Source organism: Hyla sarda, chromosome 6 (genome assembly GCF_029499605.1).
Source record: "Hyla sarda isolate aHylSar1 chromosome 6, aHylSar1.hap1, whole genome shotgun sequence".
NCBI lineage: Eukaryota > Metazoa > Chordata > Amphibia > Anura > Hylidae > Hyla > Hyla sarda.
The window spans coordinates 18,947,291-18,965,641 of NC_079194.1; the positions used below are offsets into that span (position 1 = coordinate 18,947,291).

The 18,351-nt window shown below is 44.2% G+C and overlaps 1 protein-coding gene across 6 annotated transcripts in view; it reads left to right on the forward strand.

Moving 5' to 3' along the window:
- Nucleotides 1-18,351, forward strand: part of DNM3 (dynamin 3) — a 422,060-nt gene that overhangs the window by 153,546 nt on the left and 250,163 nt on the right. The gene's annotated exons all lie outside the window — the stretch shown is intronic.

Consider the following 18,351-nt stretch of genomic DNA (forward strand, 5'->3'; position numbering starts at 1 on the left):
GGGGATTTGGTACTAAACTGGGCGGTTCCTGAGACACGTGTCATCAGAGAGCACTTAGACAGAAAAGAACAACTCCACTTCAGCAGCTCATAAGTACTGAAAGGATTAAGATTTTTTTTAATAGAAGTAATTTACAAATCTGTTTAACTTTCTGGAGCCAGTTGATATATATATATATATATATATATATATATATATATATATATATATATATATAAAGGTTTTTCCTGGATAATAACCCCTTTAAACTTGTGCCAAAATATCCTGCATTGGTTTAAATAAGAGCAAAAATTGCGCAAAAAAATAAAAAAAAGTAAAAATATGTAGTGCCATTAAGCCATTGTGCCAAAATTAGCGCTTAAAATACACAAGAAAACCAACTGCTCTAGCACTAATGATCAATCCGCCCCCATAGAAAAGGGACATTAGTTGATGCCCAGTTGTTTCGAATGGTGAATTACACGTTTTTTTTAAAGTTTTATTGTATCATTAGGTTACATGGTGTAAGCTTGTGCCAAAGTGTCCTGCATTGGCCCAAAAAAAGCAAAAATTGCACCCCCAAAAAAACACAACCAAAAAAATTAAGCAGCATTTAGCCATTGCGCCAAAATTAGCGCCTACACAAGAAACCAGACTGCTCTAGCACTAATGATCAATCCGCCCCCATAGAGAAGGGAAATTAGTCGACCCCCAATTGTTTAGAAGGTGAATGAGACTTTTTCATATGTTTTATTGTAGATTAGGTTATATGTTGTTGTAGTCGTCGTGTTTTTTTTATTTGCTCGCAGTCTTGTCGCACGTCTTTCAGTAGGCAGCACTTTATTGATTGAAGATGTCCTGCGGAGGGGTGAACCTTTTTTTTATTATTATGTATAAATTAAGGAGCCTTTAGCGTAGACGTTGTTGGATGCCTGTGGGCGTTTTTATTTCCCTAGAAAATACAATTACGCAAAGATTGCAAATAGCGCTATAAATACGTTGCTTCTTGGGCGACAGACAAATAAGATTCATGACTCCCCCCCCCCAAATATAGATTAAAGGGGTATTTCAGGCAAAACTTTTTTTTATATATATCAACTGGCTCCGGAAAGTTAAACAGATTTGTAAATTAGTTCTATTAAAAAATCTTAATCCTTCCAATAGTTATTAGCTTCTGAAGTTTTCTGTCTAACTGCTCAATGATGATGTCACGTCCCGGGAGCTGTGCATGATGGGAGAATATCCCCATAGGAACTGCACAGCTCCCGGGACGTGAGTCATCAGAGAGCAGTTAGACAGAAAACAACAACTCAACTTCAGAAGCTAATAACTATAGGAAGGATTAAGATTTTTTAATAGAAATAATTTACAAATCTGTTTAACTTTCCGGAGCCAGTTGATATATATATATATATATATATATATATATATATATATATATATATATATATATATATAAAAGTTTTGGCCTGGAATACCCCTTTAACCATTGAAGGCATTTCTAGGTCAGTGGTCTCCAAACTATGGCTCTCCAGCTGTTGCAAAACTATAACTCCCAGCATTCCCGTTTTTTCTTTTTTTGGGTGGGTCTGCAGTGCCGCATACTGTCATTCTGTATCTGTGTAGCTGGAAGGACCCCTCCCCTATAGATGGCTGTAATGGACGCATATGGTTACACATTAAAGGGGTTATCCTGGAAAAAACTTTTTTTTAGATATCAACTGGCTCCAGAAAGTTAAACAGATTTGTAAATTACTTCTATTAAAAATTCTTAATCCTTTCAGTACTTATGAGCTGCTGAAGTTGAGTTGTTCTTTTCTGTCTGAAACACGTGTCTCGGGAAACGCCTAGTTTAGAAGCAAATCCCCATAGCAAACCTCTTCTACTCTGTGCAGTTCCCGAGACAAGCAGAGATGTCAGCAGAGAGCACTGTTGCCAGACAGAAAAGAACAACTCAACTTCAGCAGCTGATAATTATTGGAAGGATTAAGATTTTTTTAATAGAAGTAATTTACAAATCTGTTTAACTTTTTGGATCCAGTTGAGATATATATATATAAAAAGTTTTTTCCTGGAATACCCCTTTAAGTATAGGAATAAAAGGAATTACAAACTGACGCAGGGTTTCCCAATTAGCGTCTCCAGCAGTTGCAAAACTTCAACTCCCAGCATGCCCGGACAGCCGTTGGCTGTCCGGGCATGCTGGGAGTTGTAGTTTTGCAATAACTCCCAACGGGCGACGGGGAGAAAGCCTAAGAAGAGAGAAAGAGTTGGGGTTTTGCACATAGGTAATAGATTTTTCAACACCCTTCGTTTGCGTGGCGGTAATTTGTGCGCGGGACAAATTTATCAAATGGTCACGCGGCATGTGATCGCTATGGTGCTAGAACACATTTTTAACCCATTTTTAACCCATTGTGCCGAAATGGGCAACTTTTTACCAAAGCCAGGTCTGGGCTGCAAAAAAGTAAACCAGACCACAATTTCGGTAAAACGCATAAATAGTCTCTAAACAGTAAGGCCGGGTTCACACTTCGGAATTTCCGGCCAAACAAAATCCAGCTTGAGATCCCGGGTGCGGCCAGCGCCGACTAAATCAGTCAACGCTACGACCGCACAGACTACGCCATCCCAATAGGCGGCAATGTCCGCGGCGCGGATTCCACCAGGACATTGAGCAGGTTGAATATTCTGGCAAAATTATTTTAATCTGAAATTTTTTTTTTCCAGCAGAAATTCGGCCCCAGAAAATGTTAACCTTCAAGCAGCGGGATTTCTGACTGAAATTCCTGAGCCGAATTCCGGTTGGAAATTCTGTAGTGTGCACCCGGCCTAAAAGTATCTAAACACGAAACCGTGAAAAAATCGTGTAAAAAAAAAAAAATCAGCACAGCAAAAACAGGGTAAAATCTCATAATAAATTTCTCTCGAGGTTGGGTCCAGACAAAAATTTGAATGATTTGCAACAAAAATTTGTGACAATTTTTTGAATAAGAAATATGCAAAAAAGCTAACCATGCCACACTACAAGTAGTCTTCTTGAACGTGTCTTGAAGCTCAAAAATGTTATTACTTTTTGACCCATTGCTCAAAAAGATATAACTTTTTTGACCCATTGAGCAATAAATTAAAGGGGTACTCCGGTGAAAACCTTTTTTCTTTTAAATCAACTGGTGGCAGAAAGTTAAACATATCTGTAAATTACTTCTATTAAAAAATCTTAATCCTTCCAGTACTTATTAGCTGCTGAATGCTACAGAGGAAATTCCTTTCTTTTTGGAACACTGATGACATCACGAGCACAGTGCTCTCTGCTGACATCTCTGTCCATTTTAGCAACCATGCATAGCAGATGTATGCTAAGGGCAGCATGGTGGCTCAGTGGTTAGCACTGCTGCCTTGCAGTGCTGGGGACTTGGGTTCAAATCCCACCAAGGACAACAATAAATAAAGCGTTATTATTATTATAATAACGTCAGCAGAGAGAACTGTGCTCGTGATGTCATCAGAGAGCATTCCAAAAAGAATAGAATTTCCTCTGTAGTATTCAGCAGCTAATAAGTACAGGAAGGATTAAGATTTTTTAATAGAAGTAATTTACAAATATGTTTAACTTTCTGCCACCAGTTGATTTAAAAGAAAAAAGGTTTTCAGCGGAGTACCCCTTTAAGACTTTTTTGTGGTCGGTCAGTCCATCGGAAGGATGGGAGTTGAACGGAGTTGAGCTATTTTCTTTCTCCGTTCAAGTCCTGTAAAAATTCCGGACACCCGTCGGACCCCATTCAAGTCAATGGGATCCGTCTGGACTCGGCGGTTTCAGTTGTGCTCAGACGCGTTCACGGTCCATTCGGCGCAAAAAAAAATGAAATGAACAGGTCGGAGCAGTGTAAACATAGCCAAAAACCAATGATAAATTCCCCCCATGATGCTTAGGTAATTTGGGGATTGGTAAAATTTAAGATTAAAGTGGTACTCCGGTGGAAAACCTTTTTTTTTTTTAATGAACTGGTGCCAGAGAGTTAAACATATTTGTAAATTACTTCTATAAAAAAAACTTTACCCTTCCTGTACTTATTAGCAGCTGTATGCTACAGAGGAAATTCTGTTCTTTTTGAATTTCTTTTTTGTCTTGTCCACAGTGACACCTCATGTCCGTATCAGGAACTGTCCAGAGCAGGAAAAAATCCCTATAGCAAACCTATGCTGCTCTGGACAGTTCCTGACACAGACAGAGGTGTCAGCAGAGAGCACTGTGGACAAGACAAAAAAGAAATTCAAAAAGAACAGAATTTCCTCTGTAGCATACAGCTGCTAAAAAGTACAGGAAGGGTAAAGATTTTTTTAATAGAAGTCATTTACAAATCTGTTTAACTTACTGGCACCAGTTGACTTGTAAAGACCTAAAAAAAAAGGTTTCCACCGGAGTACCCCTTTAAGGCTGGGCTTCCTATCCGATAGAAATTTATGCTGTGTTTTATGCTGTTTATAGCTGTTGTGATTCTCTGAAGGCAGGATGAGCGGTGGCCATGATCCTTGTTGGGGATTTAGTATTTATAGGTTAGGGAGGGATGTGCTCTGATGTAGTATTACGGTAGTCAGCAACTTCCTGTCACTTTACAGAGTGACGTATTTTCCCAAAAGTTAAAACTACTGCAAAAGCTTATAGAGCTTATAAAGCTTATAAATAAGTGGTTAAAAAAATAAATATATATATATATATATATATATATATATATATATATATACAGTGATCCCTCAGCTTACAATGGCCTCAACATACAATAGTTTCAACATACAATGGTCTTTTCTGGACCATTGTAACTTGAAACCAGACTCAACATACAATACTACAGAATCTGCAAAACATGTCAATGGCTGAAAGAACTGACCAATCAGAATGGGCATTCACTGGTACAACCCCTGTATTCCTAAAGTGCATGAACTGAATTCCTGTCTGGTAGTGTCCCCTACAGTACAGGGAGGTATTACATGTTCTGTACTCTTTACCTGTATTACTGAAGTGTATGAACTGACTGGTGTCTGGTAGCACCCCCTACAGTACAGGGAGGTATTACATGTTCTGTACTCTTTCCCTGTATTACTGAAGTGCAGGCACTGACTGGTGTCTGGTAGCACCCCCTACAGAACAGGGAGGTATTACATGTTCTGTACTCTTTCCCTGTATTACTGAAGTGCATGCACTTACTGGTGTCTGGTAGTGCCCCCTACAGTACAGGGAGTTATTACATGTTCTGTACTACTCTAAACCTGTATTACTGAAGTGCCTGCACTGACTGGTGTCTGGTAGCGCCCACTACAGTACAGGGAGGTATTACATGTTCTGTACTCTTTACCTGTATTACTGAAGTGCATGCACTGACTGGTGTCTGGTAGCACCCCCTACAGTACAGGTAGGTATTACATGTTCTGTACTCTTTCCCTGTATTACTGAAGTGCATGCACTGACTGGTGTCTGGTAGCACCCCCTACAGTACAGGGAGGTATTACATGTTCTGTACTCTTCCCTGTATTACTGAAGTGTATGCACTGACTGGTGTCTGGTAGCACCCCCTACAGTACAGGGAGGTATTACATGTTCTGTACTCTTTACCTGTATTACTGAAGTGCATGCACTGACTGGTGTCTGGTAGCACCCCCTACAGTACAGGTAGGTATTACATGTTCTGTACTCTTTACCTGTATTACTGAAGTGCATGCACTGACTGGTGTCTGGTAGCGCCCCCTACAGTACAGGGAGGTATTACATGTTCTGTACTCTTCCCTGTATTACTGAAGTGCATGCACTGACTGGTGTCTGGTAGCACCCCCTAAAGTACAGGGAGGTATTACATGTCCTGTACTCTTTCCCTGTATTACTGAAGTGTATGCACTGACTGGTGTCTGGTAGCGCCCCCTACAGTACAGGGAGGTATTACATGTTCTGTACTCTTTACCTGTGCCAGGGTTAGCTGCTCCTTTGGACACCAAGTAAGGGCGGCTCCATTTTACTTTTTAATTTTACAATTTTTTTTAGGACACTGTGTACTGTACAGGACCCTGAAGAAGCTCTTGTCCTCTACATAGACCAGTGTTTCCCAACAAGGGTGCCTCCAGCTGTTGCAGTATCTTGTAATACCTTTTTTATTGGACTAACAGCATTTTGTAGAGACAAACTTTCGGGATTCCTCCCTTTATCAAGTCCAAAGCAAATCTCTTTTGGACTTTGGACTTGCTTTGGATTTGATAAAGGGAGGAATCCCGAACGCTTGTCTCTACAAAATGCTGTTAGTCTAATAAAAAAAGGTAAAAAGGTTATTACAAGATACTGCAACATTTTATAATTTGCATCTATCTATCTATATATATATATATGGTTTTTTCCTGGATAACCCCTTTAATCCTCACCTTTTCCTATTTTTGGATGACATTTTGGGGCTTCAGAACCAATTACCAGGTTTCCATAGAGTTATGGGGGGAGATTTATCAAAACCTGTCCAGAGGAAAAGTTGCCCAGTTGCCCATAGCAACCAATCAGATCGCTTCTTTCATTTTCAACAAGGCCTCTGCAAAATGAAAGCAGCGATCTGATTGGTTGCTATGGGCAACTGGGCAACTTTTCCTTTGCACAGGTTTTGATAAATCTCCCCAATGGTCTCAACATACAATGGTCGTTCTGGAACCAATTAATATTGTAACTTGAGGGACCACTGTATATATATATATATATATATATATATATATATATATAAAGATGAAAATTAAGAATAATAACAAGTTTTGCTCAACTAGAAGCCCGATTGGTATTCGCCTCCATACAATGGCGATTTTTTGGCTGGGAACCGGTTTGCCTCCTTATATATTAGAGAAAGTCAAACGTAGAAGGAGTTAAAGGCAGAAAATGTGTTTTTTTTTTTTGCAATCTAAATGTCTGCCAGGAATATCACATCCAGACATAATGATAAAACAGCCCTGACAGGGGTGGGTGTTGGGGGGGGGGGGGGGGGACGACAAAGTTCTTAGCCAGCTGAGGACGTCTGGAAGAAGTGAGGGGCCCCCGAGGCACAGCCAGGGGCTCCGCATTAAAGCCAAACGTTTGAACAGGAAATGCCAAACCTGGAAATCATTATTCCTGCAAGTAAAAAGCAAAAGAAAAACTCAAATCTGCTTCTTTTTTACCCATTAAAAATGTATATACAAACGTTTCCATGGCGACGATTGTTTATAGATGATGATTAATGGGACCTCTGCTGCCAATGAAGGAGGAGGTGGAGGTGGGGGGGGGGGGGGGGTTGGTTTGTTGGCGTAAGGATCCATTTAACCTTTTAACATCCTTGTTTTTTTTTTTTAAGCCCCCAGACCTGGATATTATCTTCTAAGGTAAAGGCAGGGAAAACCTTCCACAGTCTATAATTCCCAGATTTAGGGGTCTGACAAGTGAAGCCGCGTCCTGCGGAGAAAATACACATTTATCACAATGGCGGGAATAGTGGTCTGTGTAGTAGGGTTATAATATGCGGGTTCTAAAGGGTTCTGTAGTTTGGGACCACAAATATTCTTAATAAATATACCGTAGACCAGGTACCGCAGACCTTCGGCAATGCAGATACTTTGGACTACATCTCCCATGATGCTTTGGCGGCATTTTGGCTGTCAGAGCATCATGGGAGATGTAGTCCACGACATCTGCAGCGTCGAAAGTTGCCTAACCCTTGCCGTAGACCTACGATGACCATATTTCCTTAAAACAAAGCAGGATGGGGTTGTATGGTCCCTCAACATACGATGGTAATCCGTTTCCAAATGGACCATCGTTTGTTGAAACCATCGTATGTTGAGGGATCCGTGCAATGTAAAGTATAGGAGAGTGGTCTACAACCTGCGAACCTCCAGATGTTGCAAAGCTACAACTCCCAGCATGCCCGGACAGCCGTTGGCTGTCTGGGCATGCTGGGAGTTGTAGTTTTGCAACATCTGGAGGTCCACAGGTTGAAAACCACTGGTATTGGAGGTTATACTCACCTGTCCCCGCTGCTCCGGACCGTCACCGCTCGTCACCGCTGCCCTGGATGTCGCCGTCCATCGCTGTCGCCGCGTCCCCGGGGTGTCCCCGACGCTCCAGCAAGGCCTCTGCTTCCCCGGCATCCTCGCTCTCCATCGCCGCCATCACGTCGCTGCGCACGCCGCTCCTATTGGATGACGGGACGGCGTGCGCAGCGACGTGATGACGACGATGGAGAGCGCCGACGATGCAGGGGATCTCGAAGAGGACGCGCCGGAGCCCCGAGGACAGGTAAGTGATCGTCAGCGGACCACACGGGGCACCGTAAACGGCTATCCGGTGGCAGCTGAAGCAGTCTGCGCTGCCGTATAGTCGTTTATGCGATGGCCCCCGACATACAAAAGCATCGTATGCTGCCTTTGAGAGGCCATCGTATGTTGAAATTATCGTATGTCGGGGCCATCGTAGGTCGGGGGGGGTCACTGTATAGTAATAAGACCCTATACTGCCCCATATATAGTTGTAGGACCCTATACTGCCCCTATATATAGTTGTAGGACCCTATACTGCCCCCATATATAGTTGTAGGACCCTATACTGCCCCATATATAGTTGTAGGACCCTATACTGCCCCTATATATAGTTGTAGGACCCTATACTGCCCCATATATAGTTGTAGGACCCTATACTGCCCCTATATATAGTTGTAGGACCCTATACTGCCCCCATATATAGTTGTAGGACCCTATACTGCCCCATATATAGTTGTAGGACCCTATACTGCCCCCATAAATAGTTGTAGGACCCTATACTGCCCCCATAAATAGTTGTAGGACCCTATACTGCCCCATATATAGTTGTAGGACCCTATACTGCCCCATATATAGTTGTAGGACCCTATACTGCCCCATATATAGTTGTAGGACCCTATACTGCCCCATATATAGTTGTAGGACCCTATACTGCCCCATATATAGTTGTAGGACCCTATACTGCCCCATATATAGTTGTAGGACCCTATACTGCCCCATATATAGTTGTAGGACCCTATACTGCCCCTATATATAGTTGTAGGACCCTATACTGTCCCATATATAGTTGTAGGACCCTATACTGCCCCATATATAGTTGTAGGACCCTATACTGCCCCATATATAGTTGTAGGACCCTATACTGCCCCCATATATACAACACCTATACTTAAAAAGGCTGTGAGCAGACACAAGTATTATGCAAAAAAGTTACAATCTTTATTGTTTAAAAACACAAAACACATAAATAAAATACATGTATAAAACCAGAGGTTTGGCAACTGAAAATTGGGGCATCTACCAGACTATAGGTGTTTCTCAATGGTGTTGAACCCATATGTATGGGCACATAGATAGCATAACACAGTAACTGGTACAAACTAGGGCAGGTATCCGCAACTTGCACCAAGCACAACATGTAAGTAGCAAGTAAGTGCACACAGTAACAAAGAGGAATATACAAAGCCCTTTGTGGTGTCCCGGTACAGAGAGGTCCCCAAAGTCAGAGTAACTGCGTTCAGGTAGGGTTTCTCAAGTGGGGCAGCCCCTAGTCGCCTCTCCTCAAGTCTATCTCTAATAATAATATATATGCATATATTTAATAATTATAATTAATGTATAGTACTTACCTTGTTCAGCGTCACAGGACGTTCAGTCATGTGACCATGCTAATAACCTCTATGGTATGTTAGAGGACCTTTGGAGGTCCTTGGGTCACGTGTTACCCACAAATCTCTGTAATGGTGATTGACATCAGTATGGACCAATTAGCGTTAGTCCAGCCCCTGCCCATATAAGGGAGCTGCGTCCAATTATCGCTCTCTTGGGTTGCTGCTCTCGTGGATGCCGGACTAACAGGACGGTTCTGCACAACTTTCAATGACACGCTAGGCCTCAAAAACCTGCCGGCCTCAGCTGAACCAAAACCGTGAGTTCAAATCTAAATCCCCGCTAATGCTAGCGTGACTACTGTACCGCAACTAACCCCTAAATCCAGTGGAACAACGCACAGTACTAAATGACTCTAAATGCTAAAAGTCCCAACCTTTATCAATCTCCAAGGAAAGCCGTTGTTATGCTTAGAGACTGTTGTGTTATTGAAGCTTGCAGAAAACCTTCAGTAAAAGTTAATACTGTTTCAGAAAACTCTCCAGTTGTGGACAATCTATTCTTCTCTACCTCCCTATAGCTCTTGGGAAGGGTGGCGGTAGGACAAGCGTTACTAAGGAGCCCTCACCCTGGCGTTGCGAATAGCAAGGGTTAACAAGCACCCTTTAATTACTGCACAGCTACACTCCCCATACCCTACATCCCCCAGGCTATCACAGCCCCGTGGGATGCTCCATCTTGATTATTGGGGTCTTTATTAATGAGTTTTTACCTGTTAATGCTGAACCTATCTGTTACACTATTTTGGGTTCATATCCCGGAAGTTGCTTCTTTGGTGTTTTTGGTGAAAACTAAAGCTAAACCTAAACATGAAGCTCATAGTGGAGACAGAAGATATTGTCCCTTTGGAACCAAATTTTGCACGTAAGTTGCCCTTGCGGTTCAGCAACTTTTCCCAGCAATAGGATTCGTTTAGAGAAAAAAGTGGAAAAACAAGCCACCCTATTCTGTACTTACATCATGGTTCCTATGACTGAGGACATTGATTGGCTGCAGTGGTCATGTGACACCTGCTTGTCAGGAGAGATGTGGGCACGGAGCCTGTATAAGGGATCATCAATGGAAGGGTGAGAAATCCCTGCTTTGTTATGTTAAAGCATTTTAGGCCCTTTTTAAGAACATACGTAAGTCGTTCCAAACGACCCATCGTTTGTCGAATCCATCGTATGTTGAGGGATCCGTGCAATGTAAAAAGTGCATTTTATACTCACCTGTCCCCGCCGCTCCGGACCGCGTCCTCACTGCTCCCGATGCTGTCCCAGGGGCTCCCGATGCTGTCCTGCTGCTCCGGGGTCTTCTTCGGGATCCTCCGGAGTCTTCCACATCTTCTCCGGTGTCCGGGCCTCGCTTTCTGGTGACGTTATTATGCACGGCGTGCGCAGCGATCTCATAACGATGCCGGAAAGCGAGGCCCGGACCCCGGAGAAGATGCAGAGAACGCCGGAGGATCGCGAAGTGGACCCAGAGCAGCGGGAATAGGTAAGTGAACCTGTCCAGGATGCTTAAACTGCTATCCGACAGCAGCTTAAGCATTTTGCGCTGTCGGATAGCAGTTAATGCGATGACCCCCGACATATAAAAGCATCGTATGTCGATTTGATCATGTGTCGGGGCCATCGCAGGTCGGGGGGTGACTGTAAACTCTTCAAAGTAGGAGGGACTATTGTTTTGTGCGGGTCACAAAGATGTTGTGATTGGGCGTTTGCTTTGTTGTCCATAGCATCCGATCAATCCAGTCATTGGGCTTAAAGGGGTACTCCGCCCCTAGACATCTTATCCCTTATCCAAAGGACCCAACACCCCCTGCCCCTCGGGACACCCCCATGATCTAACTGCAGCACCCGGCATTGGTTTAGAACCAGAGGTTCGTGACGTCACGGCCACGCCCCTCATAACGTCACGTCACACCCCCTCAATGCAAGTCTATGGGAGGGGGCGCGGCCTCTGGCGCCGCATCGCTAGTCATCCAGCAAGGAACGAAGTTCGCTCGGATGACTGGGGTGCTGCAGCAGAGATCAGACATCTTATCCCCTATTCTTGGGTTAGGGGATAAGTTGTCTAGGGGCAGAGTACCCCTTTACGGGAGTTCTCAAGTTTAGGAAATTGTATCCCCTATTCAAAGGATAGAGGATAAGTGGCTGTTGGGACCTCCTGCGATCACCTGCCTGACGCCCTGGCTCTTCTCCTACATGGCGCAGGGGTTGGCACGCACCCTCCATTCATCACTATGGTAGAACCGAAGCGCTGTAATCGTGTATCTCCGGCTCTCCCATAGAGATGCACAAAGGGGGCGCGTCCACCACCGCTTCGTGCATAGGGAGAGCTGGGCAGGCGATCCCAACGAACGGACCCCCCCGCGATCGGACACTTATCCCCTATCTGTATTACCCCTTTTAGTAAATTGCTGCCCCCCCTCACTATAGTGCATCCTCGGCCTCAGAATTCTACACCAGCTCCAGGCTGGATTAGATGTTCACCACAATATACATCTTGTTTGCAGAGATAAATTGTGGTACCTTATATTTGGTGCAGGGGGAGGCCGCCCTCTCTAGACACTATGCTGCATCCCCTGCACCCCCACGAACCCCCCTAAAGTGTTCCATAAAAAGGTTTTTAATCCTTCCCGTCATGCAGGTGGGAACAGATAGGGTTAATTTAGGTAACTTAACTGTACTGCTCCATGTTGCTGTACATCAGGGCTCCGTGAGGGAAACATCTGACCTATGTGGCATCAAACAAGGCGCCACATTTAAAATCCCCCCCCCCCCCCCCCTCCCCGCCTCCTTCTCCATCTGGCAATATAGGATTGAAGTTTCGTCTTTGTGCCCATTGGACGCTTTTAGTCTGATCACAGTTTCCAGGATTTTTTCCCATTCCCAAGGTCAGATGTCACCGTATGGCATCCATCACAACCTCCATTTAACACACAGTGGTCTTCAACCAGCGGACCTCCAGATGTTGCAAAACTACAACTCCTAGCATGCCCGGACAGCCGCTGGCTGTCCGGGCATGCTGGGAGTTGTAGTTTTGCAACATCTGGTGGTCCGCTGGTTGAAGACCACTGCTCTAGATCTTCAAAGTGCCTGAGCTACTGTGATAGATTCGTGACATTTGGAGACTGTCTGGTCAGTGTTCAAGCTGTCTGAGTCAGTGGTCTCCAAACTGTGGGCCTCCAGCTGTTGCAAAACTACAACTCTCAGCATCTGGAGACCCATAGTTTGGACACAACTGGTCTTAGTATTATTATAGACTGTCTAGTCTATGTTTGCACTGTCTAAGTCAACTGCAACATCTGAAGGTCGACAGTTTGAAGACCACTGGTCTCAATAGTATTGTAGACTGTCTAGTCTATGTTTACACTAGGTCAGCTACCACATCTGGAGGTCCATAGTTTGAAGACCATTGGTCTAAGTATTATTGTAGGCTGTCTAGTCTATGTTTACACTAGGTCAGTTGCAACATCTGCAGGTCCACAGTTTGGAAACCACTGGTCAAAGTATTATTGTAGACCTGTGGTCTCCAACCTGCAGACCTCCAGATGTTGCAAAACTATGACTCCCAGCATGCCCGGACAGCCAACTGGTGGCAGAAAGTTGAATCTGACTGAGACTGAGCAGAAAATACAGAGCAATATCAAGGTAGAAAACTAACAAATAATAAAATGTGGTGTCCTGGTACCGCATCCTATGCGGTCCCTTTATGTGTATGGGTCCCTATAGCCAGAGTCCCTAGGACATAGGGGTCCATGTTGTATAGTCTACCCCTTGTCACCTCTATTCCATCTAGTAAACCAGTAACTTATGCAAGGTTTATGTAAATATAGTTATATAAATGTAAATGAATAGTTAATTACCTGCGCGTAGCATACCAGGACCTGCGGGTCACGTGACTAGGTGAACTCTATGGTATTTCTGCTTGAGGACCTGTGGAGGTCCCTATGACGTATGCAATCCCATCATTTTGTGTACGAGTGAATGACAGGTATTCGGACCAATCAGATTCACCTCGCCCCTGCCCATATAAGGGAGCGGCGGCCATTATTCTCTCTTCTTGTTCCTGGGCTGTCAACCGAGAAGGATCTGCGCAACTATTCTCGCAGTGAGTTAGGTCTGAGCCTTGCGGTGACGGCTGATCAATTCTAAATCGAGAGTGTATCAATCCCCAGACACTCTGCAGCATCACCGGACCTAATCTAACCCCTAAATCCGGACGCATCTGCAATATCTACCCTAAATTCAGAGACTTTCTAAATACCTCAAGGTCCGCAACAACTGTCAGTCACTGAGCAATATAGGGACTGTTATTTTAGACTGTTACTGTGCCTTGGATGTACCGTAAGCACTTAAGTAAAGTTGTTCAAGTTCAAGTTAAATCTCCTTGTGGACCTTCAGTCATTTCATGCACCTATCGTTACTGGGAAGGGCGGCGATAGGCCCGAGAATTACCTCAGCATACTAGCCCTCAGCCTGGCGTCACGAACTATAGGGTTAACATTAACCCCTCATATACCGATAAAACATCCCCACTACTATACACCCCCAAGGGCTACCACAAAAAATAAAGGCAGAGGGTGGTTTATCATGATGGGGGCAGTGAACTGGGAGGATTATATCATTTAACAAGATCATGACAGGTAGTATTTAAATGCAGAGTAAATTGGAAAGCTGGAGACCCTTCTTATACAACAAGCTTTATTGGGGTAAACTGTGTGTTCAGGTCATCAGACCATCCATGGTCAGGCCGGGATTTACGGCTGTAAAACAGAATTGAAAATCCACCCTTATATGTTAGTGTGAACCCAGCCTGAAAGGTATGAGATGTGAAAAGAAAAATTTGTAGACAAAAAACTTAAAAATATAAATAAATAAAAGTTTAAATTACGCAAAGAATTTGGAGATAAGACATAAGACTTAAATAAGAGGTTCGCCTGGTTATACAGTGATCCCTCAACTTACAATGGCTTCAACATACAATTGTTTCAACATACAATGGTCTTTTCTGGACCATCGTAAGTTGAAACCAGACTCAACAATGTACAGACAGTCCAGATCTGTGAAATGTGTCAATGGCCGGAAGAACCGACCAATCAAAATGGGCATTCACTGGTAAAACCCCTGTATTACTGAAGTGTATGCACTGACTGGTGTCTGGTAGCGCCCCCTACAGTACAGGGAGGTACTACAGGTTCTGTATACTTTACCTGTACCAGGGTTAGCTGCTCCTTTGGACACCAGGTGAGGGCGACTCCATTACTTTTTTAGGACACTGTGTTCTGTATAGGACCCTGAAGAAGCTCCTGTCCTCTACATAGACCAGTGTTTCCCAAGCAGGGTGGCCCCAGCTGTTGCAAAACTACAACTCCCAGCATGCTGGGAGTTGTGGTTTTTGCAATAGCTGGAGGCTCCCTGCTTGGGAAACACTGACAAAAACAGTGATTTACAGCTCCCAGCAGATCTTTCCTACTTTTATATGTAAGGATTTGCTTTATCTATATTAGATATCTACTTATTTATCTTTAATTCTCACTTTTCCTATTTTTGGATGACCTTTTGGGGCTTCAGAACCAATTACCAGGTTTCCATAGAGTCCTGGTCTCAACATACAATGGTTTCAACATACAGTGGTCGTCCTGGAACCAATTAATATTCTAACTTGAGGGACCACTGTATAGTCATTTTACAAACATGAGGTTAACGGGTTTCGTCACGTCTTCCCAATCTCCTTCAGCCCACGGCGGACATGTAGGACACTTGTGGCTTTTGTGGCTTGTTTGGATCTTCTGTCCGCTCCTTCTTTTTATATCCTGAAGGATTGAAGTCTTAGTCAGGACAGGTTTTTTGGTTTCTTTGTCTCCGGTATGACTCTGAGCTATGCTCTGGATTGCTGACTACTGCCTGGCCGGCCACAGTCCTGACTGAAGTGCTCATCTTAGATGTACTGCATGCCGGCATGTATACACATTAGAGGAGTTTTCAGAAGCTTAAAGGAGATCTCCGGTAAAAATGAACTTATCCCCTATTTACAATATAGGGGATAAGTAGCTGATCGCTTGGGGTCCGACCACTGGGGGCCCCTTGTGATCACCAAGATGGGACGCGGCGCTCAGTGAGGAGCACATGCTACAGCCGGGCCGCACTCCATTAATTTCTATGGGAACGCTGAAAAGACCCAAATATAGCTATCGGGCATCATCAGCGTTTCCTTAAAAATGAACGAAGTGTGTGCAGTCTACCGGTAGACAACACACACTCCTCACTGAGAGCGCCGGGGTCCTGTGCTAGAGATCGCAGGGGGGCCCTAACAGTCAGACCGCCGCGATCAGTTACATATCCCCTATCCAGTGATAGGGGATAAGTACATTTTTGCCGGAGTATTCCATTAACAAAAACTACCAGAACTTTTCCTCCACTGGAAGTACTGAGGTGATGTTTCCATAAAGTGTGAACGTGGAGCTGCAGCCAATCATTGGTGAGATGAGTGACAGGCTGCAGCAGCACGTGCACAGTGTGAGATCATCGCAGCAGAGCTCAGGGCTGAGAACCATCATCTTTATTCTTTTTTTGATTGTCTCTTTAGATAGAAGGAAACCCCCTTTTAACGCCTACATCAATGAACTAACAATTGTTGCTTCTGGGCCCTGATGCTAAATCTGCAATAGGGCCCCATGTGCCAATTCAAATACTGGTCTCTTATAGGGCAGATGTACTTTGGGGCCCCCTTAGGCACCAGAGCCCCTGGTGGGATTGGTACCTCGGCACCTGCTATAGCTACACCCCTGCATCTGGCTAGTACCTGGCAACCTGGGGGGGGGGGGGTAAGGTGATGGGGTGTGTGGAATATGTTTTGTTTTACACGGATGAGCTGCAGTACCAGACACAACCCATAGACAAGAGTGGCTCTATTCCTGGAAACAAAAAAAGTCACTGGACTATCTCTACAAATGGAACATTTTACATTATGCATGCAGTCCTATGTTTCAACAACATGGTATAGAGCCCAATTCAGTATAATTGTATTTTATTCATTTAAATTAATACTGATTCTATGCTTAGGAGTCCAGTGGGCGGTTCTTCTCAGTGATTGACAGCTATCTCTACACAGAGTTATACTTAGATGGTTATCAGTAAATAGGAGTCGTACAGCTATGGCGCAGTGATAGGACAGGCACAGTTGTTGTGCCATTGTCATTACCTACAGGTAGACCGTCAAGGTTTCCCCTCATTAACAGGTTTTCCCTTCACTTTTTTGGGGGGGATGGAAAATCAGCCCTTACTTGGGTAAATACATTTTTTTAGACTTTCTTGGAATGAAGTGGGGTCTTCCCATCTGGAATATTTATGGCACATACACCCATTTTGAGAACGAGGGGAGTTAACTACATAGGGGTAAAGACCGACACATGCCGGCAAACTGGCGTGCTGATTGGCTGCTGCATTTGGGGTGCATACGGCCGACTGCCCGTGTGTTATCACTCTTAGGCCCCTTGTGCACAACGGAATATCTGCCTGGAGAAATTTTAGGGCAGATATTCCGCTACAGCAGGTGCCGGCAGAGTCAACAGGCTTGAGGACTTCTCGGATATGTGCCATCTCCACTGACGGCAATGCGTTCCCGAGTGGACTCCACTGAAAGAATGAACATGTTCTGGAATTAGAAAATTCCAGCAGAATTTTCCAGCAGAAAATTCCAGCAGGATCCAGCAGAATCCCATTAAGGATGATGGGTGGCTGAAACACGTGAAATTCTGTAGTGTGCAAGGGGCCTAAAGCGGTGCATATGACTATGGTCACCACCCTCCAGCCAATGTAACCAAGGGCGAGGATGAGAGTCCTCCATCTCGAGATGAGAGGTGAGGTAGGACGAGCTAGAAGAAGACCATTCAATCAAAGGTGCGGCATGATTGAATGGTTTTCTTCTACCTCTTGTCCTACTGAGTCTGAACCGGTTGGGTTGCCCCTATCCTGTGACCATCAGGCTGAGCAGTTTTTTCCAGGATTATTGGTACAATAGAATCTCCCTTACTGGGGGTATTGGCTGTACCACCTGACAGCAGCCCTGTGTACAAAGTAGGGCCGGCACATAAGCCTGGTTATCCCCTATTGGGAGTGTTTTATCCCCTATTAGGTGTGCAATTTTCACATAATTAAGGTGACTGAAATGTATGTGTTTCCCACCGACCCATAGCTGAGGGTCTCTGTCATCCAAGGGTGTCCTTTGTTTTTGTTTTCTACTTCAGCAGATATATATCAGACGTTGATGGCATAACCTGTGAATATAAAAAGTCTTAATTTATATAGCACACACAGATTCTGCAGTGCTGTACACTCAAATAGGCCCTTGTCCCCATTGGGGCTCACAATCTAACCCAAATCAGTAAATTTTGAAGTGTGGGAGAAACTGGAGTACCCTGAGGAAACCCACGCAAACATAGAGAGAACATACAAACTCTTTGCAAATGTTGTCCTTGGTGGGATTTGAACCCTGGACCCCAGTGCTACCCACTGAGCTGACATGCTGCCCTATAAATGTCTTATAAATTCCCAATAAATTCCCCCAGATGAGAATTTATTGGGTATTGTGAAGTCACGACTCCGCCCCCGTATGATGTCATGCCCCGCCCCCTCAATGCAAGTCTATTGGAGGGGGCGTGACAGAGGTGTGACATCACGATAC